Raw genomic sequence first — 25,200 nt, 5'->3', positions numbered from 1 at the left:
CGGGCATATAAAAATATGTTTTGGCTATGGGCTAAAGTATCGGTGTGGCCCGGCTGTTGCATGGTGTTGTCCCGGCTGCAGTACAGTGTGTTATTGCAGCTTGTTGTGTCTCAGACACCTTTGAGGCAATGTTAAAATATAATTCAATCGTGCCATGTAGCTCGACATGGAATGTTTTGGATTTAGGTTATAATGAACATCATTTGAGAGATAATAATTACACAAACTTCTGTAAAAAGAAAAAAAAGGGACAGTGCTTGCATGGTTATACACAGGGGTATGTAAGGTCATTCATTCAATCTATTAGGGGATGATAAAAAAAAAAAGTAAAAAAATAAATACAATTCTGCAAGTTGATGTCATATGCATAATATCTAAATCTCTGGTATTATACTATAATGTAATAAACATAGTAATACTGGGGAGATCGACCTGCAAATCCATAAAGCAGTGACATCATAAACATTTTATTGTCCATTTATATTGTCAGATAAAACCCATTCAGAAGTTCTGAAATGAAGACACAACACACTGTGATATCCTTCAAACTTGACATTAAATATTCAAAAGTTAGTTTAGGAAAGTGCGAGCAATTAAATTAATCAATCTTCCTCGCCGTGTAGTGAACAGATGTTCAATAAATCCTTTCCGCTTACAGTGGGGGACGGGGAACGTCCACTTTTAACTGTCCTTCAGTGATGACATCTCTGTGCTGTCCTCAATACAACCCTCTTGGGCCGAAGGTAGGCAGATCTGCTGTGTCGTAGCTTTATTATAAATAACAGGCCACCTGGACTACCTGAAGTACCTGAGATCCGAGGCTTAATGATCCTTCAGGCTATATCCTAGGTTCTCTGTTGATCCCAGATAATGGGGCTGATGGGAATGGCACAGGACTGACGGATGGCAATGACAAACGACTCCCTGCATACATGTGCTGACAACCAGTGAATATAGGGCATCCTTGCAGAAAGGTCAATAATTCTCTTCTCGTTTGACTTTCAAAGTTTTATTCTGTAGGAGAACAAAACAAAATATATATTTTTTTAGATTATATACAATTAAAACGCCACAATGTTTCCAAGGCTGACACATTATAATAACCTATCCATGAATGCAGCCAATAGTTTTATAAACACATGCATACAAAGCAGGAAAGCTGTGTAATTGTTTCATCCCAGATCACACTTATTGTCTGCTGACCTGGTCTAGACCTCTGTCCCGACACTGAGGGAAGGACGTTGATGATTGATGGTGTGAGCCATCTTCATAATATATTCCACGTCTCAAATGCCGCACAAAAATATTATATTCTGCTTTAGTGTCCTATAACGGGTTCCCCCCTCCTACAAACAATAAAGAAGGGGCACATGTCAATGGGCACTGATGACTACTGAGCCATCAATCTGTTTTACGATGATCGCTGTCATTATCATAAATGCATATTCCCCCCCCCCCCTCGTCTCCTCTTTAGCGCAGTGTAAGTAGGATAAACCATGGCATTCAGAGATAATGACTTAAAATGTCTGCAGAACACATTATATACAACCTTAACCTTTGAGTAGTGCCATGCCAAATATGGACTTTATCCACTTTTTAATGAGGCTCTAAAATTTTCATGATTAAGTTCGTATTTTAGCAAGAACTGCAGCCCTGACATGTTGTACAACATTTCAGACGGCTGATCTTTAGAAATCCACCCTATGTATGACCGTTAAAGTGTATTATTATCTCAGTGCGGAAGATTAGTATTAAGCACAGCTCAGCAAGTCTCAGTGTGTGAGGATTCCCATCTCCGTCTGTGGATCAATATACGGTTTAATCATTGTTTAAACTGTGTGGTGGAGATGTGTATTCAATACAATTATAATCCAATGATAAGTACATATATCGCTTGCATATTAATCCTCCTAATCAATTAAAGCAGCTGCTTGCCTTAGAACAGCTCCTTATAGAAATAAAGAATCTCGGTTTTGTAGCTGATCTGCGGATGGGAACCATATAAGATCCCCCACCGCACACACAACAGGTGTCTCCGCTTACAAACTTTGATATTGGCGTATAAGGGCTCAGTCACACTGCTTTGTCGACATCCCCATCACATTTGGCTGCAAAAATAGCACGGCATGTAGGGCTATTCTAATGTGTCTTATGTATTCCTAATATGTCAGTGTTGACTATTGGGTGTCGTTGGGATTCGCTTTACGAGGGATCCGGCTTAGAGTATGTTCACACGGCGTAAACTCCTCGAAACACGGCTGAAAGAACGCAAGCTGAACGCCTCCAAACATCTGCCCATTGATTTCAATGGGAAAAACGGCGTTTCATTCTAGTGTTTTTTTTACGCAGCTGTTTGAAAAATCTGCGCGTAAAAAAACGCCCCGCAAAAAGAAGTGCATGTCACTTCTTCAGCCATTTTTGGAGCCGTGTCAATAGAAAAACAGCTCAAAAAACACCTCAAAAAAAATTTGATAATTAAAAAACGGCTGAAAATCAAAGGCTGTTTTCCCTTGAAAACCGCTCCGTATTTTACAGCCGTTCTGACTTAAGCGTGTGAAGCCTTAAAATTACTTCCGTTATGAAGGAAAACCACGACACGTGAACAGAGCCTAACAATTCCTTTTTTTAGTCTGCTTTTCTATATAATGGGGAAGGTGATTATTCATCAATTATACCATAAATTACTAAAGTAACAATGTACATAAAGTAACGGCTTCTTCTTATAATTTATTATTAATAGACTCGTGTCGGCAGAGTAATTCTGAGTAGTGTCCAGGACAATGATAAGGATTTGTAATTGATTGTCTACTTCTCCAGGACCTCATTGTATACAACATGTTTCTTATTTGCTAGTAATTCTATAATGGATATAATGCAGGTATCTACTCGTTACCAGGGAATTTTTGTTTTTCTTTGTTTGCTGCTGTGTGCATAAAATGTCATCTGTCCATGTCATCATTTCATCTTTCTATTGGATGAACATCCATCCACTTCCAAAGCCAAAATCCTCCTTGAGGTCCTGCCTTACCCCAGTGAGAGGTCTCGCCTGGGAACTCGGGACATCTGCATGTCCGTATGTTTTTGAGTCTACAAAAGCCTCTTCCTGCTAGTTCATGCTGGTTTTAATCTGAAACAAATGATTGCAGGGAAAATAGGAGCATTATCACCTTGGCAAATGTATAGAGCAGAAAAAAAATACATCACAAAGGGTATACGGGCAAATTTATCTTCACAGTGACGATCAATCTCCCATCTTAGAAATACACAATAACTAGGCAGCAAAAGGACCTGATTTATAGGCTGGGAACCTGTACACTGACCGGCATCCACCTACCCTCCTTGGCTTTCTCCCCGACAGAATGGCTGACTCCAACCATTACAATGATATACAGCCTCTCCCTACTGTTTTACAAGTACATTAGCTTTATTTAATGAGATCTCAGAGTAATTTAACAGATGTATATAGAGCATACGACTCGGAAAATCCTTGCTACTTAAGTACTTTTGCCAAACGGGGCCAGTGACGTCCACAATTACATATAAGCTGGAGAGTTTATTACAATATTGTTCAGTTGTAGAATTGTTATAATAATTACATATGCTAACTACATCTTGGCACTTGTGGCTTGTTACAGTGGTTTTCAGTTGCGGAACTGCACCTTGTCAAGTCATATATTCAGCTAATAGAAGTTTAAGGCTCTGTTCACACTTCCTTTGTGAACGAAGTTCAGCGTATGCTCTGGAAAAGCTCCTGAATGTATCCACAGGACCTATTCACCTGCAAAAAAAAAGCTTTTAGCATATTCCAGGCCAGTATATGTGTCGGCATACCTTCTATTTTGCTTTATCGAATAGTGAAGTAAACTACGCTATTCCATGTAGATGCATACAGTAACTAAAAATTTAGAGGTGTATGTCAGGATATCCTGTTATATTATGAAATGCTTCGCTATGCTCTAAAGATATCCCTTCTGCTCAGAAACCGAGCCTTTATGTTATATTTGCACCTAAAGAAATTGCAGACCAAACTAAAGTTGACTGATGATGAAGTTAATAAGACCATGATCTCTCCACTATTGAGATGGCATGAAATCCATGGCAAAAATCCATGTGTTACAACCAGGTTTTGATATGGATTTTGACACTGATTTCGCCCTTTGCATAGCAATGGCTTAAATCCGCAGCAAAATAGAGCATGCTGTGAACTGCAGCATGACATCAAATCACCAAGGATTTTTTTCTTCCGCTGCATGTGAATGGTGTTTTCTAAACCCCTTCTACTGTACATTATGCACAATAAATGTGCAATGTGACCATGAGCTAAAGACACATCTGCTGTCGGGAAAGTCAATCTGCCCCCATACACATTAGGCCCTCTTCACAAGGCGTGCCCTGGGGAAGCACCTGAAGTCACTGTCCATATATGGACAATGATGTCAGGAGATACCCCAGTACCAAAGACCCTAGGCAGAGGAAGCATCAAGAAATAATTCTGCTCTGGGACTCTAGTCCTGGGAAAGCTCCTGATGTCACTGTACAAATATGGACTGAGACGTCGGGAGCTTCCCCTAGCCCAAGGTCCACGGGCAGAGCGGATGTGCAGGAAGCTCCAGCGACGTATAGGTTTAACATATACATTGGACATAAGTCTAACAGTGGCATCTATCAACCATGAATAAAAAAAATATATACTACACAGTATATGTTTTTTTGCGTTATCCCTCCGGATGGAATAGCATAGTCTATTACGCTATTCCACCCGTAGAAAAAAGGCGTACCGACATGTACCAGCCCAATGGAGGACAAAAAGGACACTCTTTTGGCCACCCTCAGGCTAATGGAGCCCTATGGCCACGTTTATCGTGTAGATTGGGAGCTTTCCCGACTTACACGATACACGTAGTTAATAAACGGGATGTGAAGGCCTTAGATCAATGGCTGATTCTTAAAAAATTGGCAGGTTTGGCCCACTTGGATTTAATGTTTATGGCCAGCTTTAAGACTCTTCTTACCTTTATAGTTCCTTTATTACATTTTAAAATTATTTCAGGGTTTGGAGAGTAGTGAGAAGTTATTTGGATTTTATAAATAACACATTTTACCTTTAGTGCAGATCTTGATAATACTGGTCTGCGAATAGACGGCAGTGGTCAATCCTGACCGGACGCAGACAGAGGTGTTACGTGCAGGGTGAATGTTGTACATTGTATATTTTCTAACATTATCCGTATGTATCAACTGCCGTGCTCTTGGAAGCTATATGAGATGGTAATTTCATTATTGTTTCAAATATTATACTTTAAAATTCTACATTCAAATTATTCCAAAGAGATTTCCTCTCCATTACGATGATTGTATGGAAATGTAAACATTGATTCCCCCCACCATCCCCATCTCTATAGTTATGCTATAAAATCCTGGGCTCATAACCGTAAACAGCAGCATGTAAATGATGACATCTCTGGCCCATATTGGCAGCTGTATTTCTAGAAGGCAATATGCGGGGCATTGGGTTTCTTCCTTGACCGGGGATTTTTATTTTTTGTAACCTTTTCAAGTGGTGCAGGGGAATATTTCTAAATATGATGAGGAACAGAGTGTTTCTGGTGTCTCCTTCAGGTAGACCGGCCCACAAGAGTCATGTCTTTAAATGGTTGTCTGCTTTAGTTAATCGGGAATAGTCAAAAGGTAGAACCATCATTAACTTATATAAAATTGGCTCCACTTAACATGAGTGGGGGAAAATATATTATTAAGCTAATGTACGTGAGTGGAAAATGCACCAAATATATTAAGAGGTGCACACCTCTTTATATAATAATAATCTTTATTTATATAGCGCCAACATATTACGCAGCACTTTACAATTTAGAGGGAACATGAAACAAACAATATCAGACATTACATAGTGACAAAGTTAATTTACAATTCAAACAGAGGAGTGAGGACCCTGCTCGCAAGAGCTTACAATCTATGAGGAAATAAGCGAGACACAAAGTGTAAGGGTATGTGCACACACACTAATTACGTCCGTAATTGACGGACGTATTTCGGCCGCAAGTCCCGGACCGAACACAGTGCAGGGAGCCGGGCTCCTAGCATCATAGTTATGTACGATGCTAGGAGTCCCTGCCTCGCTGCAGGACAATTGTCCCGTACTGAAAACATGATTACAGTACGGGACAGTTGTCCTGCAGCGAGGCAGGGACTCCTAGCATCGTACATAACTATGATGCTAGGAGCCCGGCTCCCTGCACTGTGTTCGGTCCGGGTCTTGCGGCCGAAATACGTCCGTCAATTACGGACGTAATTAGTGTGTGTGCACATACCCTAACAGTGTTTGTTCTGCACAATGGTCCTGACATTTTATATTTGGCACATCTTTGGCTGTCCATGCAACAGAAATGTAAATCTACGGCTGCTGTGAGCAGTTGTAGATTTGCGACATAACTTATGCCAGAAACTGGTGTAAATCAGTCATGAGGTGGAGGCCCCGCGCCTTCGGTAAGTCCTACCCCTTTTTATGCCCCTTTCGAAAAGTGGTGAGAAAATAAAAAGTTGTACATTTTTAGGCCCCCTGCACACGCTGCAGATTTTGTTGAAGAAATCTCTGCTACTGAAAATCCGTTCCATTCATCTGAATGGCGTTATATGAGCATCAAACATAAAATCTGCAGCTTGTGAAGGGGGCCTAGGAGGGATTCTATGACATGAGAAATAATTCAGCGCCACTCTGGACCACGGGCTGTACCTTGTACTGTGAGTCCGTTCCTTTCACTTGATAACTTGAAATACCAGACGTATCCCATACACAACGGTGGCGCTGTTTCTAGGAAAACAAAGCAGGCCCTTTATCTATTCTCATAAACCCCTTTAATGTTGAATGAGTCATATTCTGCGTGCGTCTCATTGATGACTTCAGGCTTCCTAATGTTATTCCAGGTCTGGTCTGGATGTGGCGCTCCGTCTAAGCGAATGTATTCATTTTTTTTTCCCGTTGTTTATACAGCACCAACACATGTCGCAGATGTGAACAGAGGTTACCCCTCATTGTCACTTACATCATTATAAGGGTATGTTCACACGGCCTATTTACGGACGTAATTCGGGCGTTTTTGCCCCGAATTACGTCTGAAAATAGCGCCTCAATAGCGCTGACAAACATCTGCCCATTGAAAGCAATGGGCAGACGTTTGTCTGTTCACACGAGGCGTATATTTACGCGCCGCTGTCAAAAGACGGCGCGTAAATAGACGCCCGCGTAGAAGAAGTGACCTGTCACTTCTTTGGCCGTAATTGGAGACGCTATTCATTGACTCCAATGAATAGCAGCGCTAATTACGGCCGTAATTGACGCGGCGTTCAAGCGTTTGCACATGCCGGTACGGCTGAAATTACGGGGATGTTTTCAGGCTGAAACATCCCCGTAATTTCAGCCGTAACGGACGCCCTCGTGTGAACATACCCTAAGGGATCAGTCCTAAATGGACATTAGGACAGGGCTATTGCTTGAAATTTGTACAAAATGGCACCTTTTTTTTTTTTTAAACAATATTTACATAGGATTTGTTTTTCAGTTTATATTCATTGTGACCCAGCATGGTTCTATCTATTTCATTAGTGAAAATATACAGCTAAGACGAGGGGAGAATGCTTTGTTTTTTTCTTGTGAAGTTTACATCGAGCGGCATTTGTTTAATGAGCGTGACACTAAAAAGATGTATAGAATATGTCAGACACCCAGCAGCCCAGGATTCCTGGGGACCGATAACATCTTCAGTACTGACCACTCACTTCGTCATCCAGCCAGATTCCTATATCTCGCAGTTCTTTGGGGGATTATAAATGAGAGGGCAGGAAGAACAAGGCACAAAAATAATGAAAAACATTCAAAGAAAAGAAGAAAAATTATAACCAGGCTTTGCAAAAGTATAATAATATTTATTGGTTTTATACATGACTTTATGGGGGGAAAAAAGTTCCACGGAAGCAAATAACCTAGGGACAGGCAAGAAATTTATAGCAGTTTTAAGATATGCAAATTAAATGCAAAGTATAGACATAGGGGTAATTAATTGTAAATCTAAGAATAATGTTTGTTTGTCACTGCTGTCTGCATGTTGTAGATACATTGTAGCGGATTGTTTTCCACTAGTTGTTTTAATAATTAGTCTTTCTGAACACCACAACACTGAGATACATTATTGGTTAATTGGGTTATTCGTAGGCGAGATTCTTACATCTGTGTAAAGGAAAACACATATGTTGGGGTCACACTTTCTGGTCACCTCACACCACCTCTGAAGTATCTAGTAATGGAATCCACTCTTGCAGTATAAATTTGCTTTTTACTTAAAAAGGATGTCATCTTAAAAGGATGACATTTACAAACTGTCTTGATTCTCATATTGTAAAGGGGCTGACTTGCTATACGGTCGATGTTGAGGTAGAACGGGGGGCATGGTGTAGGCACCTTGGACTGGGCTTAGTGCCAACCATTTATTATAATTTTGACATTTACCTGCATGATAAATCAGATTCGCTAAATGCAGGAGAAGGCCCAATGTCATCTGATAGATTTGGGTCTTACATAGCTGTAAGGGCCAGTTCACACAGAGGTTTTTGGCGCTGATTTTGACACGGAAACCGCGTCAGAATCAGTGCCAAAAAAACTTCTAAAAACGCCTTCCATTGATTTCCTGAAAGAATTTTGAGGCAGATCTTTTCTGCCTGCAAATTCCCTCCGTGTGAACAGGGCCTAAGTGTCCCTGTCCCCAATACCCATGGCAGACACTATTTAAAGGGATTGTCCGGGTATATGAAAATGAGTTTTCTAAATCAATTAGATAATTCTGAGTTAATAGACGGGGATCCTCAGGGCAAGAGATGGGGTTCCTGAACAGGGTGGAGAGCAACTACAAAGAGAGTCTCTCACTCTGGACAACCTATCCTGTATTACACATACAACTCATTGATATGGGATGGGCACTGTGTGATGCCTACATATTAGTGAATGACCAGTAACAAAACCAGAAGATGCCTCCAGGCTTTATAAGTGGCATGTTTGTGGATCTGTAGTGCATCTTCAGGGGTTCAGAAAATATGGCCAACAAGCTTGTCCCAAGATTATAGGGTTTATGGCATGTTCCCGAAGCTTGGTCCGGAGAGAAATATTTCCAAAAAGTTAAATTCAACTGACTATATGGCAGAAAAACACATTTTCTGTGCTCAGAAACCTCCTGACATTAGTACTTTGAAAAGAAGTGTAGTAAGTTAGTTACAGTATTGAAAGTACAAGGGCAGCGGGTCAAAGGTTCAGAATGTCACTGTAACGACCGGAGAACAAGACGTCCAAAGTAACTCGCTTTCCCGGCCATCTGCTGCTATAACGGCGATGAATAAAGGTCTTGATGAAAGTGGAGCTCAGATTAATGACAACATTCTCTGCAACATCAGGTACATAAATGATCACATTCATTTTTCATATAAAAATGGCTGTCCAGCGTCTCTGGAATAACTTATTACAAGACCATAAGTATCCTTTATTGAGGAAACCAAAACATCAAGCTTGGGACACGTTGTAGTATGTAACCGAGGGCACGTCTTTCAGCATCTGCGCAGCTGCTGTGATGAATGGAACTTGCAGCCGGTTTCAAGAAGAGAGCAGAAGGCCGAGATCTACTAATCAGATATTCGGTAGTAACATCTGCAAAGTTCTCCAAGTTAGTTTTGATGGCTATAGATGAGACTGCCGGACAGTGATGGATATCTGTTTCACATTGACATATGGTTCCTGCCGGACTCACCTTTGCTAGGGTTTTTATATTGTATTTCTATGTGAGGCAGATGACATTCTGTCTCCTATATATATATATATATATATATATATATATATATATATACTGCAGAGCGAGGAGACAGCGCAAAGATGGGAAATATAGTTACTTATAAGTTAAATAGAACCGGTCATCTGTAAACTCATAATATAAAGTCGTTAAGAAGAAAGGAACTTGAGAATATGACCAACCTTGTGCCACTAGATGGTGACTGTGATTCTGGTTCTGTCCAGTCTGGACCTTAGATCATGTGCCCATCATACTATATTCAAGATACTGAGAAGCCATAGATAAGCTCAAGAATACAAACGAAAAAATTGCATTCTGTTTATTCAACTTTATATGGGACTTATTTTTTTACTTTCTTCACCTACTAATTTTAAGTTATATTAAGATTCTTAGGGACTGTTACTAAAAAATACTGTCAGTAATAGTTCTGGGGGCATTTATATACCGATCAGCCAGAACATTAAGACCACTGCCAGGTGAAGTGAATAACACTGATTATCCTGTTACAATGCCATCCTTCAAGGGGGGACAGTGCGCTCTTCAAGTTGATATGTTACAAAAAAAAAAATGGGCAAGTGTAAGGCTGTATTCACACGAGCACATTACGTCCGTAATGGACGGAACGTATTTCGGCCACAAGTCCCGGACTGAACACACTGCAGGGAGCCGGGCTCCTAACATCATAGTTATGTACGACGCTAGGAGTCCCTGCCTCTCCATGGAACTACTGTCCTGTACTGAAAACATGATTACACTACAGTTGTCCTGCAGCGAGGCAGGGACTCCTAGCATCGTACATAAATATGATGCTAGGAGCCCGGCTCCCTGCAGTGTGTTCACTCCGGGACTTGTGGCCGAAATACGTTCCGTCCATTACGGACGTAATGTGCTCGTGTGAATCCAGCCTAAGGATCTGAGCCACTTTCACAAGGGCCAAATTGTGTTTGCTAGATGATTGGGTCAGAGCATCTACAAAACGGGCGGTCTTGTGGGGTGTTCCTGGTATGCAGTGATTAGTACCTGCCAAAAGTGGTCCAAGGAAGAACAAACGTGAACTGGCGACAAGGTCATGGGCGCCCAAGGAACATTAAGGTGCTTGGGGAAGGGAGGCTAGAAAGAGCTACTGTAGAGCAAATTGCTGAAAACATTACTGCCGGCTTAGATAGAAAGGTGTCAGAACACGCAGAGCATCGCAGCTTGCTGTGTAGTCACAGACCTGTCAGTGCCAATGCTGACTCCTGGCCACCACTACAATGGGCATGTGAGCATCAGAACTGGAGCAATGGAGGGCGACCTGGTCTGCTGAATCACATTTTCTTTTACATCATATGGACGGCCGGGTGTATGTGTGCCACTAACCTGGGGAAGAGATGGCACCAGGATGCACTACACGAAGAAGACAACCCGGCAGAGGCAGGGTGATGCTCTGGGAAATGTTCTGCTGGGAAACCTTGTGTCCTGCCATTCATGTGGTTGTTACTTGGACACGTACCACCTACCTAAACATTGTTGCAGACCAATCATGACAACGTTATTCCCTAATGGACCTGCTAAAGGATCTGCTGCTAACGTCTAGGAACCTACACAGTATTGTTTGTTCTCTGTGCTGCTCGGCCTCCTGGGATGACATTGCCTCCAAGAAATTAAACATCCCAAGTAACTTGCAGCAGAGAGACCAGATGGGAGAGCAAGGACGTGTTGCTACAGGAGAACAGGGGAGGGGAGTATTATATTTTTTAAGCCCCTCTTCTGTCTGCACAGCGGCAAATCCGACCAAGAATTTGCATCAAATTCTACACAATTTGGTGCGAACTTTCGGCTGGAATTTCCTGCAGAATCCTGGAATTATCCACAGCAAACCCAACCCACGTGAACTAAGGCTTACCTGATTGTATTAACAGTTAGTTTTGGAAAGTAGAACAAGCTGCAAGATGGTGGAAACATTGATAGAAATCATATGGGGCTCATTAAGAAGCCTGATGACCCTAGAAGACAGGACATTTTGGAGAAACACTATCCATAGGGCCACCAAGAGTCAGACATTATGTTAGCACAGTTGTGGATATAAGTTCTACTTCACGTAAACTGCCGATGCTTCAGTTCCATGAATTTTGGATCTATTTAGATTAATAAAAACAAAATGGGGCTCTTGGGTGAATATCCATTTTAAGCTCAGGGATCATGGTAGCAGGGAGCGTGGGGACTGTTCATAGCCGCTCAGGATATGTACATATATCTATATAAGATTCTCATCCATATACAATATAACATGGCTGCAGCTGACAGATACAATAATCATTATGATCAGACTTATTATTTCCCCTTCGTGAAGTAACAAAGAATCACACGACTTCTATTTGATAAGAGGAGAAATAAATACAATTCTAGCAGACATTTAGTGGGGGGTTAGTAAGGAGGAAGCATGCGGTATATTGGGAGACTATGTAGGAGAATCTCGTCTCTTTGATACTATAAGACGGAAGTCAGCAGAGACTGAAAAACAAACATCAGAATATGAATATTAACATTCCTTGTGACGGCTCCGTACAGTGGGGACAATTAGTCAATCTTTATTTAAAGCAATTAACAGTCATCTGAACTTCAGTGGATGTAACAGACTCAATACATTCTTCAGATCTGACAGTCATCTTGCCAGAGTAAATAAGTCCAACAATAAAACATCTGCCACTTCTCCGCTAATGCTGTACTGGACTGGGTAATGCAGACTCTTATTGACCGGTAATGCGGCGCTTTCAAGATGATTGACATGGGGGGTTTGGTTTAAAGGGGAATTATAACTGATCATATCTATCCATATAATATCAATGTAAGAGCTGAATGATGGTAGTGTATTTTTTATCAATTCTGTATCTCTGTGTGTTGGACTGTATTTGGCTCTATTTCAAAATATCTGGGGCCCAAACATTATTTGTTATACTCCTATGTGTGTAATAGGGCATAAAGGGAAAGTGTGTATCAAAAAGTAAAACCCAGTCTTTTGGTTAGTCAAATTATGTTATTTTTCTTCCAGCCACTAAATAGTGGAAGAATACTGCACTAGAAAGTCGCTGGATGAAATAAGTGCCTGTTCACATCAGCGTTGGCCTTCCGTTTGGGCTTACCGTTCATCTGTTCCGTCAGAGGAACAGATGAACGGAAAGTATTGTTTGATTTTAATGGTGTGCTGCGCTTGTTTCTATGAAAAAAAACGAAAAACCTGTTGCAACGGAGGCAACCAAACTGATACACATCAGTTTAGACTAGGGTTGTCACGATACCAGAATTTGGACTTCGATAAAGATACTTTGTGTAGTATTGCGATACTCGATACCAAAACGATACTTTGCCAACAATAATAAAAAAAGAAAAAGTTCTTCCATTTTCTGATGCGAGGCACGAGGTGTGATGAATTTTGAACCTCCATGTGTCTCACATTAATAGTAATTAACCCCATCATGTTCCTCAGTCATAATGGACAACATTAGGTTAATATTATATTGTATGTCCCTCGATCGCATCACAGGGATTCCCTGTAACGCGATCCAAAGTTCATCCCCCCTTCTCATTTTCCCCTTGAATGCTGCGGTTAGCTTTGATCACGGCATTTAGGGGAATAACGGCAGAGATGTGAGGTTTCTCTGATCTCTGCCGTTAGAGCGGGGCTGCGGCTGTGTAATACAGCCTTTGCCCAGCTCTTGACAAAAGGTGCGCACGTTCAGATTGAGGTGATGCTGCCAGCGCTGCACCAATGAGCGGCGGCGCAGGCACTGAAGACAGAACAAGGGCGTGTTTTGTGGTGCGCCCGCCATGATCTCTGTCTTCATTGCCGGCGCTCATTAGTGCAGTGCTGGTTGCATCACATCATGCTGACCGCGTGCACTTGTCAGGACTCAGGAGCGGGGCAATGGCTGTAACACACATGTATCACACAGCCACAGCCCCGCTCTAACAACATTCATGTGTTACTATACTAAGCTGTGCGGCCGCACAGCTTAGTATCGAAATACATGAAATAACGGTATTGAACCGTTTCAGGGTGCACGGTGCAACCCCAGTTTGGACAATCATAGTTTTAAACTCTTAAGCATACGATCATTCTCGATGGCTGAAACGACAGGTCTATGGCATGATCAGCCGATTTGCACAAGCGCATTTTATTTATGATCTGCTAGTTCAGTCTGGCTGTTGATAATGGTTGGATCGTTTATATGAACAATCTGACAACCATTTGATGGACTTCAACAGCGAATGTGAGAGGACTGCAGCAGCTCCCATCGATGTGGTGTAACGTCTGTCTCTACAAACACAATATAAAACTAGAGAAATGTAGCTCATACAAATCGTGACAAAAGTGAGAGTGAATAATATTTTCGAAGGAGACTGTTGCATTAAACACAGCTGGTCACAAGCACAGGCGGCGTTACAGAGGACTTGTGCAGGCGCCTGGCGGGTGACATTGGTCTCATTCTATCCTCTGGTGTCACATCATGACAAAGAGTGATGACCCCATTCTCAGAGACCCCCTTTTAGCCGAGATGCTTGCGTCTTTTGACTTGCTTAGAAGGCAGGGACTGATCTTCCTCCATATTTCTCCCCAGCATTACACTCCCTTTCGGCTCAGGTAGCGGTTTTATATGAAATGAACGCTCTTTATAGACAGTCTGCAGCCATAACTAGGCTGGTTTTCAGTGTGACGGAGCTGTACTGTGCTGACAGTATTGTTAGACTTTCAAGCCTAACTTATGGTGTTTGCAGTGTAATTTTTATTCTTGTTTGACTAGCCTACTGCCCGGAGGTAATAGGATGTTTGAAAAAGGGCAGTCGCAATATTTGTGCTCGCCGTGATTGATTGGCAAAGCTCACAGTCTCCATTTGTCCTTCTTGATTCCAATTCAGTCACATAAGAAAAATGAAAAGGAGAGAGAGAAAAATGCGGTGGAATTGCCACTCCCGGCGATTGCGGCTGAGGCCACATCTTGTAGGATTATCTGTAAACATTAAGATATCTAAATGAAAATCAATAGGATATGTGCCAGCATTTACTATCAAAAGCAAAAGGAAGACCCCTAGTGGCTGGCAGGGATGAATAAACAATGAGAAAAAAATGTGCCGAGGCACAGAGGTCCCAATTTCCCAGCCACCATAGAATGGTGTCAATGGTAGCAGTTAAAATATAACTTTTATTAGTGAATCAAACAGACAGACAACTACACAAAGTTAAAATTGTATCAGAAGACGGCTCATGTGTATCGTAAAGATCAATGTGCACGCACCCAGCACATCGCTGGATGCAATGAGATAGACTGATTAGGCAGCTGCAGACTGCCGTTCGTGGGATCAGTCCCACACAGTTAGAGCAAGTAACTGAGCCGTCAATGATTATTAAGATGGCGATAGCCCCCCCGACATGTTTCGTTACAGAAGTAACGTCCTCAGGGGATAACACAGGGCTAAGCCCTTAGCCCTGTGTTATCCCCTGAGGACGTTACTTCTGTAACGAAACATGTCGGGGGGGCTATCGCCATCTTAATAATCATTGACGGCTCAGTTACTTGCTCTAACTGTGTGGGACTGATCCCACGAACGGCAGTCTGCAGCTGCCTAATCAGTCTATCTCATTGCATCCAGCGATGTGCTGGGTGCGTGCACATTGATCTTTACGATACACATGAGCCGTCTTCTGATACAATTTTAACTTTGTGTAGTTGTCTGTCTGTTTGATTCACTAATAAAAGTTATATTTTAACTGCTACCATTGACACCATTCTATGGTGGCTGGGAAATTGGGACCTCTGTGCCTCGGCACATTTTTTTCTCAGCATTTACTATCAGACACAAGTATCAGGAGACCCGGGCTAATCATCCCTTTCAGCTTGTACTAGAGACATAATCTGAACCCCCTGAAGTGTTGTAATTGGCCGGAAGAATTAAATTTATAGCCCAGGCAGGTAATCTCGTCCCTTCTCTTTGCTGGTTTTATAACAAGCCATGAAATTTGAGAATAAACCTTTAATTGTACACCCAGACTGGAGCGATCACATTTGATCTGCTCTTTGCATACAGTTAAGTGGAGCTGAAATATTACACCCAGAAGGTCGGTAACATATGTTTTTGATACGTAACGGTTTGTCAGTAAGGTGCTTCCCTCACAGACGTCCACTTTAGTCAGCGCAACTTAAAATAAACAGCAACAGATCTTCAATGATCCGTGACCAGTTCATTACATAACAGACACAAGAAGCCTAATAGCCGGATTGCTAAATAGTCCTAAGACCCGCGTGGCCTCAGCAGTTGTCGGCCAGATTTTGCTCAGATGTTTAGACTTTGCACTCCCATGGAGTAGTCTACTGGTCAATTGTGCAAAAGGAAGAGCGACTGTTTTATAAGTGTAAATAATATCCTAAACCTTAACCCCTTTCCCACTGCCCAGCGGACACCTTGATCTAACGGAAAGAACACCAATAGCGGGAGTTTAACGACTAGGTGCTGCGGTCAGGAGCGACTGCGGCACAAAAAGTTTTTTTTTTAACGAGGGATGGGGTTCATTCTGTAAGTTTATTGGTACCCTAAGACATGATTACAGGGTGCCGATGAGTTGACATGGGAGAAGGGTCTGCTATATACAAGGCATTTTGTAAGAGTCTATGGGGCTACATGCACAGGTGTATTGCAATGTAGTATAGAAGTGATCAGGGTATTGCATGTTCAAGTCCCCTATAGGGACTAAAAAAATGTTTAAAGGCTACCTAAACTTTCAAAAAACTGTTTTGATCGGTGGGGGTCCGAGCACTGAGACCCCCACCAATCACTAAAACGAAGCTGCAGAAGTTTTTTGAAAGTTAAGTTATCCTTCAAGAATATTTCCCATAATAAAGAATTTTGTAAGGAATCTATTTTCTGTATAAGTGTTTTTTTTTTTAAATGACACATATATGGTATTGCTTAATCCGTAACGACCCTATACATACTATAAAATGAACATTTTATTTATCCTGCACGGTGAACGAGGTAAAAAAAAAAAAAACTTTAAAAACAATAGCAGAATTAAACCCAATAAAATGTAATAAAAAAATTGTCTGTACCCCAAAATGGTACCAATGAAGACTTCAACTCGATTTTATTGAGATAAGCAGCAACAGGTGTATCTGGCAGCCACTCAACTCTGTACCTCAATAGAAATGACCTGCCTGCACGGCTGAGAGTTATCTTATTCTATGGCCTTCTTAATGGACATCTACGACTTTTATGGGTGCTGTATTATGGCCCCGTACAAATAAGAGGTCATATACATCCATGATACTCCTGTGTACACGAGGCCTCTGTAGCGTATGATTCTAGGTAAGGGAGATAGAAACTCCAAAATGTCTTTTCATACTTTATAATCTTTTTCTATTTCCTAGTGACCAGGTAATTTCTTTGCACTTCCCTTGTGAATTCACATGGTGAGGATTTGAGCATTGTTCAGGTTAGATCTTAATGTCCTTGCCGATCTCTTCATTTAAATAATACTTATTAAATATGTATCTAGCGGTGACTCTACACAAGTGTATATATACGGAGCATGAAATGTAGCCTCCCGGAGGGCTTCACAAAGCCACTTTTTTATGGTCAGAGTGATAATATGATAAACCTCCCGTGGTCTAATTCCTGTTATTAAATCCTTGTATTTGTATAATTATGTCTTTATTTCTGGTACGTATGATGTTCTAACTCAGCAGGGGTTTGGTGATTATATGGGAAGACGCCCATTAACAGTCATTAAAGGGAATGTAGCAAGAATAACAGCAATTCTTCCAGAAGCTGCAAATGATAAAACATCTTATTGTATACGGTACATGAACCAAGCCGTGGTAGCCAGACTTCCATTTGGGGCAATGTGCTATGTGGTTCCTGACTTTGTGCGGGGATAATATTTCCTGTAGTTACAGATGTAGCAGAACGGAATTTGTCTTTTTTGCCCATGGGGATATGATAATGTCTTATCTTTTGTTTTGTCTAGGTGTTATCTGTACTGCAATAGTTTTCATGATGCACAAACAATGTAGCCTTAAAGGGGTTATGCGGGGAACAAAAATGAGATGCAGTGTAGTCCCTGCAGTATATGAATACACTCGCTAATATACATTCCGGTCCCCCATTGTGCCGATTCTGAGATTTTCATAGATTTTTATAGCGTTGCCGGGGGACCGTGAGTCTAGTTGCACAGTCTTCTTTGATGACCATACGACTCTTCGTCACGTGACTGGCCCCGCTGTATTCTATGTAATAACTGCTCCTGCTTGTACATAGAACACAGCGGGGCTCGATCACATGACGAAGAGTCGTATCATCATCATCAAAGAAGACTGTGCAACTAGACTTCCAGTCCCCCAGTAACGCTATAAAAATCTATGAAAACCTTAACAGCGCAACGGGGGACCGGAATATACTTGTCCGTCTCACTGAATTAGAATATCATCAAAAAGTTAATTTATTTCAGTAATTCAATTCAAAAAGTGAAACTCACATATTCTATAGATTCATTACACACAGAGGGATCTATTTCCAGCATTTTTTTCTTTTAATGTTAATGATTATGGGAACAGTTAATGAAAACCCAAAATTTTGTGTCTCAGAAGATTAGAATATTAGATAAGCCCAATTTCTAAAATGATTTTTAATACCGTAATGTCGTCCTACTGAAAAGTATGTCCAGTATCTGCCCTCAATACTTGGTCTGGGCTCCGACTCTGCATGAATTACTGCATCAATGCAGCGTGGCATGGAGGTGATCAGCCTGTGGCACTGCTGAGGTGTTATCAATGCGGCGTGGCATGGAGGTGATCAGCCTGTGGCACTGCTGAGGTGTTATCAATGCGGCGTGGCATGGAGGTGATCAGCCTGTGGCACTGCTGAGGTGTTATCAATGCGGCGTGGCATGGAGGCGATCGGCCTGTGGCACTGCTGAGGCGTTATCAATGCGGCGTGGCATGGAGGCGATCAGCCTGTGGCACTGCTGAGGGTTTATCAATGCAGCGTGGCATGGAGGCGATCAGCCTGTGGCACTGCTGAGGTGTTATGGAAGCCCAGGTTGCTTTGATAGTGGCCTTCAGCTCGTCTGCATTGTTGGGTCTGGTGTCTCGCATCCTCTTGACAATAGCCTATAGATTCTCTATGGGGTTTGGGTCAGACGAGTTTGCTGGCCAATCAAGCGCAGTGATACTGTGGTTATTAAACCAGGTATTGGTACTTTTGGCAATGTGGGCAGGTGCCAAGTCCTGCTGGAAAATGAAATCAGCGTCTCCATAAAGCTCGTCAGCAGAGGGAAGCATGAAGTGCTCAAAAATTTCTTGATAGACGCTGCGCTGACTCTGGACTTAACACAGTGGACCAACATTCAGCAGTTGACACGGCCCCCAAACCATCACTGACTGTGGAAACTTCACACTGGACCGCAAGACACTAGGATTGACGCCTCTCCACTCTCCCTCCAGACTCCGGGACCGAGATTTCCAAATGAAATGCAAAATTTACTTTCATCTGAAAACAGGCCTTTGGACACTGTGCAGTAGTGTTGGTCCTCTGTGTTATATCAAGTCCAGCGTCAGCGCAGCGTCTAGCAGGACATTTCCCAGCACTTCATGCTTCCCTCTGCTGACAGTTTTATGGAGATGCGGATTTAATTTTCGAGCAGGACTTGGCACCTGCCCACACTGCCAAAAGCACCAATACCTGGTGTAATAACCTCAGTATCACTGCGCCTGATTGGCCAGGAAACTCGCCCGACCTAAACCCCATAGAGAATCTATAGAGTATTGTCAAGAGGAAGAGGAGAGACCCCAGACCCAACAATGCAGATGAGCTGAAGGCCGATATCAAAGCAATCTGGGCTTCAATAACACCTCAGCAGTGCCACAGGCTGATCGACCTCCATGCCACGCCGCATTGGTAACACCTCAGCAGTGCCACAGCAGTGCCACAGGCTGATCGCCTCCATGCCACGCCGCATTGATAACGCCTAAGCATTGCGACAGGCTGATCGCCTCCATGCCACGCTGCATTGATAATACCTCAGCAGTGCCACAGGCTGATCGCCTCCATGCCACGCTGCATTGATAATACCTCAGCAGTGCCACAGGCTGATCGCCACCATGCCACGCCGCATTGATAACACCTCAGCAGTGCCACAGGCTGATCGCCTCCATGCCACGCTGCATTGATAATACCTCAGCAGTGCCACAGGCTGATCGCCTCCATGCCATGCTGCATTGATAAACCCTCAGCAGTGCCACAGGCTGATCGCCTCCATGCGACGCCGCATTGATAACGCCTCAGCAGTGCCACAGTAAGACAACATTTCGGTATTAAAAATCATTTTTGAAATTGGGCTTATCGAATATTCTAATTTTCTGAGACTCTAAATTTTGGCTTTTCAGTAACTTTTCCCATAATCATCAACATTAAAAGAAAAATATTCTGGAAATAGATCCCTCTGTATGTAATGAATCTATAGAATATGAGTTTCACTTTTTGAATGTAATTACTGAAATAAATTAACTTTGTGATGATATTCTAATTCATTGAGACGGACTAGTATATTAGCGAGTGTACACATATACTGCACTGAGTACACCTAATAATTTTTGGTCCCTGCGTAACCCCTTTAAGAGACAAATTTTCAATGAGATTGGGAAATGTAATTAGAAGTTTACCAACTGCATAAATACTGTATGTAGATATATTCTAAGCACAATCCAGAGGCCCCACACTCTTATTTCCAATTGAGCTTTAATATTTTTATTCCATCGTAGCGGTACAGAAGTATAATATAGGCAACATAAAAAGTAACCTGCATATGTAATTATATACAAATCATAATGAGATACAGCTACACCCAATGGTGACCTCATCATTACCAACATCTGGATGGTAATGGCCGAAATGTTACCTATGTTATGCTTTTGTACCGCTTTAATGGAATAAAGATATATAGTTGCATGGACGAAGAGCATTTAAGTGGTGCTGAGGTCTCTCTACCTTTTATATTTTAAGAATAAAAATGACTCCAGCAGTTTGATCAACAGTTTAATTTTTTCCCAAATTTTGACAATATTATTCCAGATACACTGGTATCTAGAGCCGTGCAAAGCTTTAAAGAGATTTACTGGGATTTATCCTTAGTATAGGCCATCAATGTATGGTTGGGGGGGGGGGTTGATCCCCCGGGACTCCGGCCAATCAGTACACTTGAGGGGCCGCAGTGCTTTATTGTATACACAGGCTCATTTCTTTACACATTGTATACAGGAAACATCCGACAGTAGCCCTGCATGGAAGAATTTTACAACCCCATTGTCTACCCTGCAGGTGCCATCAAAACAGCACAGGCCCCATTTATGGCAGTCTGTATTCTGTCATTGCAATGACATCATGATCTGTTGATGAGCATCTTGACATCCTTACTGAGCAGTGCATTGACATTACACAGGCTGTCATGAATGGTGCCGGTGTTTTGTTGACAGTGCCTGCAGAGCAAGGCCTAGGAGTTAGAAATTCCTCACAGCAGTGCAGGGTTTTTATGGGGCTGCTCCTGAGAGAACAGTTCCATTGGGTGACACGTTTCAATAAAATTCTCAAAAGCTGATTTAAAAAAAAATAAATACAATTTCGTCTGCTTATTTTATCAACATTAAATTGATACTGAAAAAATGCCAATATCTCTGTATAAAACAAAACTTTGACTGCTGCTCTCCGTTGTTATTTACTAGTATGTGGCATTTTTTAAGTGGAAATCCTCTTTAACCGACAAAGGACCAGGACTGTGGGTACAACATCAGATGCCCACGCACTTATGTTGGTTTAGATTAAATAGTTTCAAAAACGAGAAGTCGTAAGAGGGCTGGCACTGGCCATCTTCAGACAATGTTACACCTGCATGGAGATCCTTTCCGGCATATGATAGAGTCAGCTTTTTTATTTTGCCCACGGGGTGCTCATCGACAAGTACAGCACATTGAATTGTAATAATAGAAGGTAGAAGAATCGAGGCACTCACCATTTGCGGCACTAAAACGTCTTTGTTAGTCAAGATCTTGGTCTGTATTGTGTGCCATGAACCTACGGTCGTTTCGTGCTACGCACGCTTTTTCAAGGCCCTTGAAAAAGCACGTGTATAGCACGAAACTGCCGTAGGTTCATTCCACCCCATACATACCAAGATCTTGACTAACAAAGACGTTTCAGTGCCGCAAACGGTGAGTGCCTCGATTTTTCTACTTTCTATTATTAGATTAAATTGTGTTGGTGGGGCAAAGTTGTACCCGGCATCAGCCCTTCCATAATGAACTTTCTATAATTAGCCACAAAATATACTGTGTATATGCTACTATATTAATATCTGGAGACAATTTTGGACAACTTTGAACTAATACTGCTGTGGTCCTGGGTGACGTGGTTTCCGGACTGTATATAAGCCTTCGAAACCGTCATGTGTAGATGTATTTCTATAGAGAGGTCACTCCGACTCCCTCCATACAGTCTCCTGCTTAATGTAAATGTGGTGCGCAGTTACAAGAGGTTAGCAGAGAGTGATGTCCCAGTCATCCTGTGAATACAATACCAAAATCTATATTCATTATTTGATAACAGAGAAAACAGGAAACAGTAAATTATTTTTCCTGCGATTGAATGTTAATGCAGCCGCGGCCAACAACCTTCCAAGGAGGAAGAGTAATGTCTCAAAGAGGTGAACAGGACAGAAACAGGTCCATGACAGAACACAAGGAGGAGAATTTCCTTCCTCTATCCACACAAAAAAAGATACAAATCAGCCATTGATCCCAGACTGGGAGATTTCATACGGATAAATAGTAACATAGTACATGATGATAAAGCACCTTCAAAGAACATTATACGGCAAAATGACTTAAAGCCGTGTGGGTCGTGTATTAGTAAAGTCATTCCTTTAATACAATACAATTTTGGTAAAAGTTGCGGTGCGACGCATGTATGAAAATATTTCACAAATCTGCATCAATGTTTGAGACCATGAGCAGCCGTACGGCCAGAGGATGTGTTCGTTAGACAACCTCTTTGAAGCTTTCTTCACACACACTTGTTGTGTGGCGGTTTTTTGGGCAAGAAAAAAATGCATCTAAAAAAAAAACCACGTTTTTCTTTCCAGTTCAACGGTACTTGTGTTTTTTATGGTGTTCTTGGTGTAACTTTTTTCTTAGGCCTTATTCACATGAACGGGATAAACGTCCGTCACACGGCTACACTAAAATGAATGTACAGTACTTCTATGGGGCTCTTCACACAGCCGTCTCAGGGTTCTTTTAACGGACCGTGTGAACGGCCCGAGAAAAAATAGGACATGCCCTATTTTTGCCCATTTTCACAGATCCCTCAAAAGACTCAAATCTATGAGGGATCTGTGAAATGGGGTCCTGCACGGGTGCAAATCATTGCAGTTCATGTGTATTTTACTACCTGCGTTTTTTTTTTTTTTTTTAAGTGCCGGTTTTTGTTTTTTTAAATTGCAAGGATTGTAATTCAAAGATCATGTGATCTAAAGATTCCTCTTTGCAACACATGATTTATTCTGGGGAAAAAAACGCCACACACTGACATTTTTGAAGAGGCCAAAAATCTTATGAAGGCCTATGGGAGAAAAACGCCACAAAATACTTGAAAAAACACTGCGATTTTGAAAAGGAGCCCAAAAACGTAAGACAAAATAAGATTAATAAAATGCACTGTATGTAGTGTGTTTAATAACTCCTGATTGATTTCACGCTAATATCTGTCCGCAGCATTTTTTTGCCATAAAAAACGCCACAAAAAATAGTAGTTTTTCCTAAAATGCTGCATGTGAAACCACCGTACAGGTTATTTTTTTTGGGCTTTATGTAAATCACGTTTAATCATTGTGTATTGAACAGTTCTACAACTTTCTAGTACGCTTTGTTTTTTTATCTGCTCACCATTGTCAATAACTCATCTTTCTGTCGTTTGCAGCGCAGAAGTTCTCTCTTCTAAGGAGCTGTTCACTTTGTAAGAGCAGGACTGTGATCAAGGCAGTTTTTCAACTTCTAGGAGTAAACAAGAATGCTTCTGTTCACCGCAACAAGCAGAGATCTTGAAAATGGTGAAATGAAATACAAACTATATTAGAAAGTGCAGAACTTTACTTGATTAAGTTTTACTAGCATAAGGCTGGAGGAGCCCCATAATAACCCCACTCAATGTTTTGCTTTTGGTGAGGCGATATTCTTCATGACCTGCGCTATGTCATTACTTACAGGTTATGTTGTAGACCCTTAAAGGGGTTGTCCGAGATTTAATGACTTTGTCTTAATGCTTGTAATTTATAAATGGAAATACATTTGTAAGATACTTCCATTTTCCAAAGTGGCCCCGTTTCCAGAACCTGCCATGGGGAACTTGACGGGTGACGTCACTCTCTGGCCGCTGTGTTGATCTTCAATTATTTTCCGGGTATACGACACGTCACTTGTGACGTGGGGTATATCAGCTTGTTCTGTTGTAACGCGCATGCGCGGCCCCTGCTGTTATCTCGAGAACAGCAGTAACAGCGCATGCGCGTTACGGGCTATGAAGCAGAACAAGCCGATATACACCACGTCACAAGTGACGTGTCGTATACCCGGCAAAGAATTCAAGATCAACAAAGCGGCCAGAGCAGAGAGTGACGTCACCCGTCAAGTTCCCCATGGCAGGATCTGGAAACGGGGGCCACTTTAGAAAATGTAAGTATATTACAAATGTATTTCCATTTATAAGTTACAAGCATTAACACAAAGTCATTAAATCTCGGACAACCCCTTTAAGAAGCTTTCTTCTCATCTCTGACCTGCACATATTTACCGCATATTAAACTGCACAATTGTGCTTTATAAAATTATAACTGTAGGGAATTATTATTATGTTTCCTATTACACAGGTGAATAAGATATCTGAGAGGTCTTGTGTCAGGGATGGATTTGCTGTAATTTTCCCCCCTTTGTAGACGCTACTGTCGAATGATTATTATTTATGCCCGTCATCCAGCGTGATGCTCCGCTCTTCATCATTTGGTTTTCAGATAACACCTTAGGGCTTGCATTGTTTTTCTAAGCCAATGTGTGTGTTTTTTTTTTATTAAGAAATGATTATTACTTACGCTGTAAATGTGTTTACCGGTATCCACTGCCGACAAATATAACTCCGAGCAATTATATAAATGTAAGACGGCTGCAGACACAGATCGCTGTTTCGCTCTGTCTGCGTCCCAAGTATCTAAAGTGAATGTGGTCTTGTTGTGAGCCGCAAGTTGCTGCGACATGATAGTTGTAAGAAATCGAACGGGTTTGGA

The 25,200-nt window shown here is 41.8% G+C and overlaps 2 long non-coding RNA genes across 4 annotated transcripts in view; one reads left to right on the top strand and one right to left on the bottom strand.

Annotated features, from left to right (window-relative positions):
* The window catches only part of LOC142661119 (uncharacterized), a 336,310-nt gene that overhangs the window by 251,528 nt on the left and 59,582 nt on the right, over window positions 1-25,200 (top strand). The gene's annotated exons all lie outside the window — the stretch shown is intronic.
* Window positions 491-3,772, bottom strand: LOC142660477 (uncharacterized). The gene is made up of 3 exons (XR_012850489.1): window positions 3,660-3,772; window positions 3,029-3,127; window positions 491-1,014 (listed from the first exon to the last, which is right to left on the bottom strand). It is a non-coding gene; the product is annotated as an uncharacterized LOC142660477 (long non-coding RNA).

Source organism: Rhinoderma darwinii, chromosome 9 (genome assembly GCF_050947455.1).
Source record: "Rhinoderma darwinii isolate aRhiDar2 chromosome 9, aRhiDar2.hap1, whole genome shotgun sequence".
Taxonomy (NCBI): domain Eukaryota; kingdom Metazoa; phylum Chordata; class Amphibia; order Anura; family Rhinodermatidae; genus Rhinoderma; species Rhinoderma darwinii.
The sequence above is the reverse complement of the archived record's forward strand: the minus strand, read 5'-3'. Positions and strand labels throughout refer to the sequence as shown.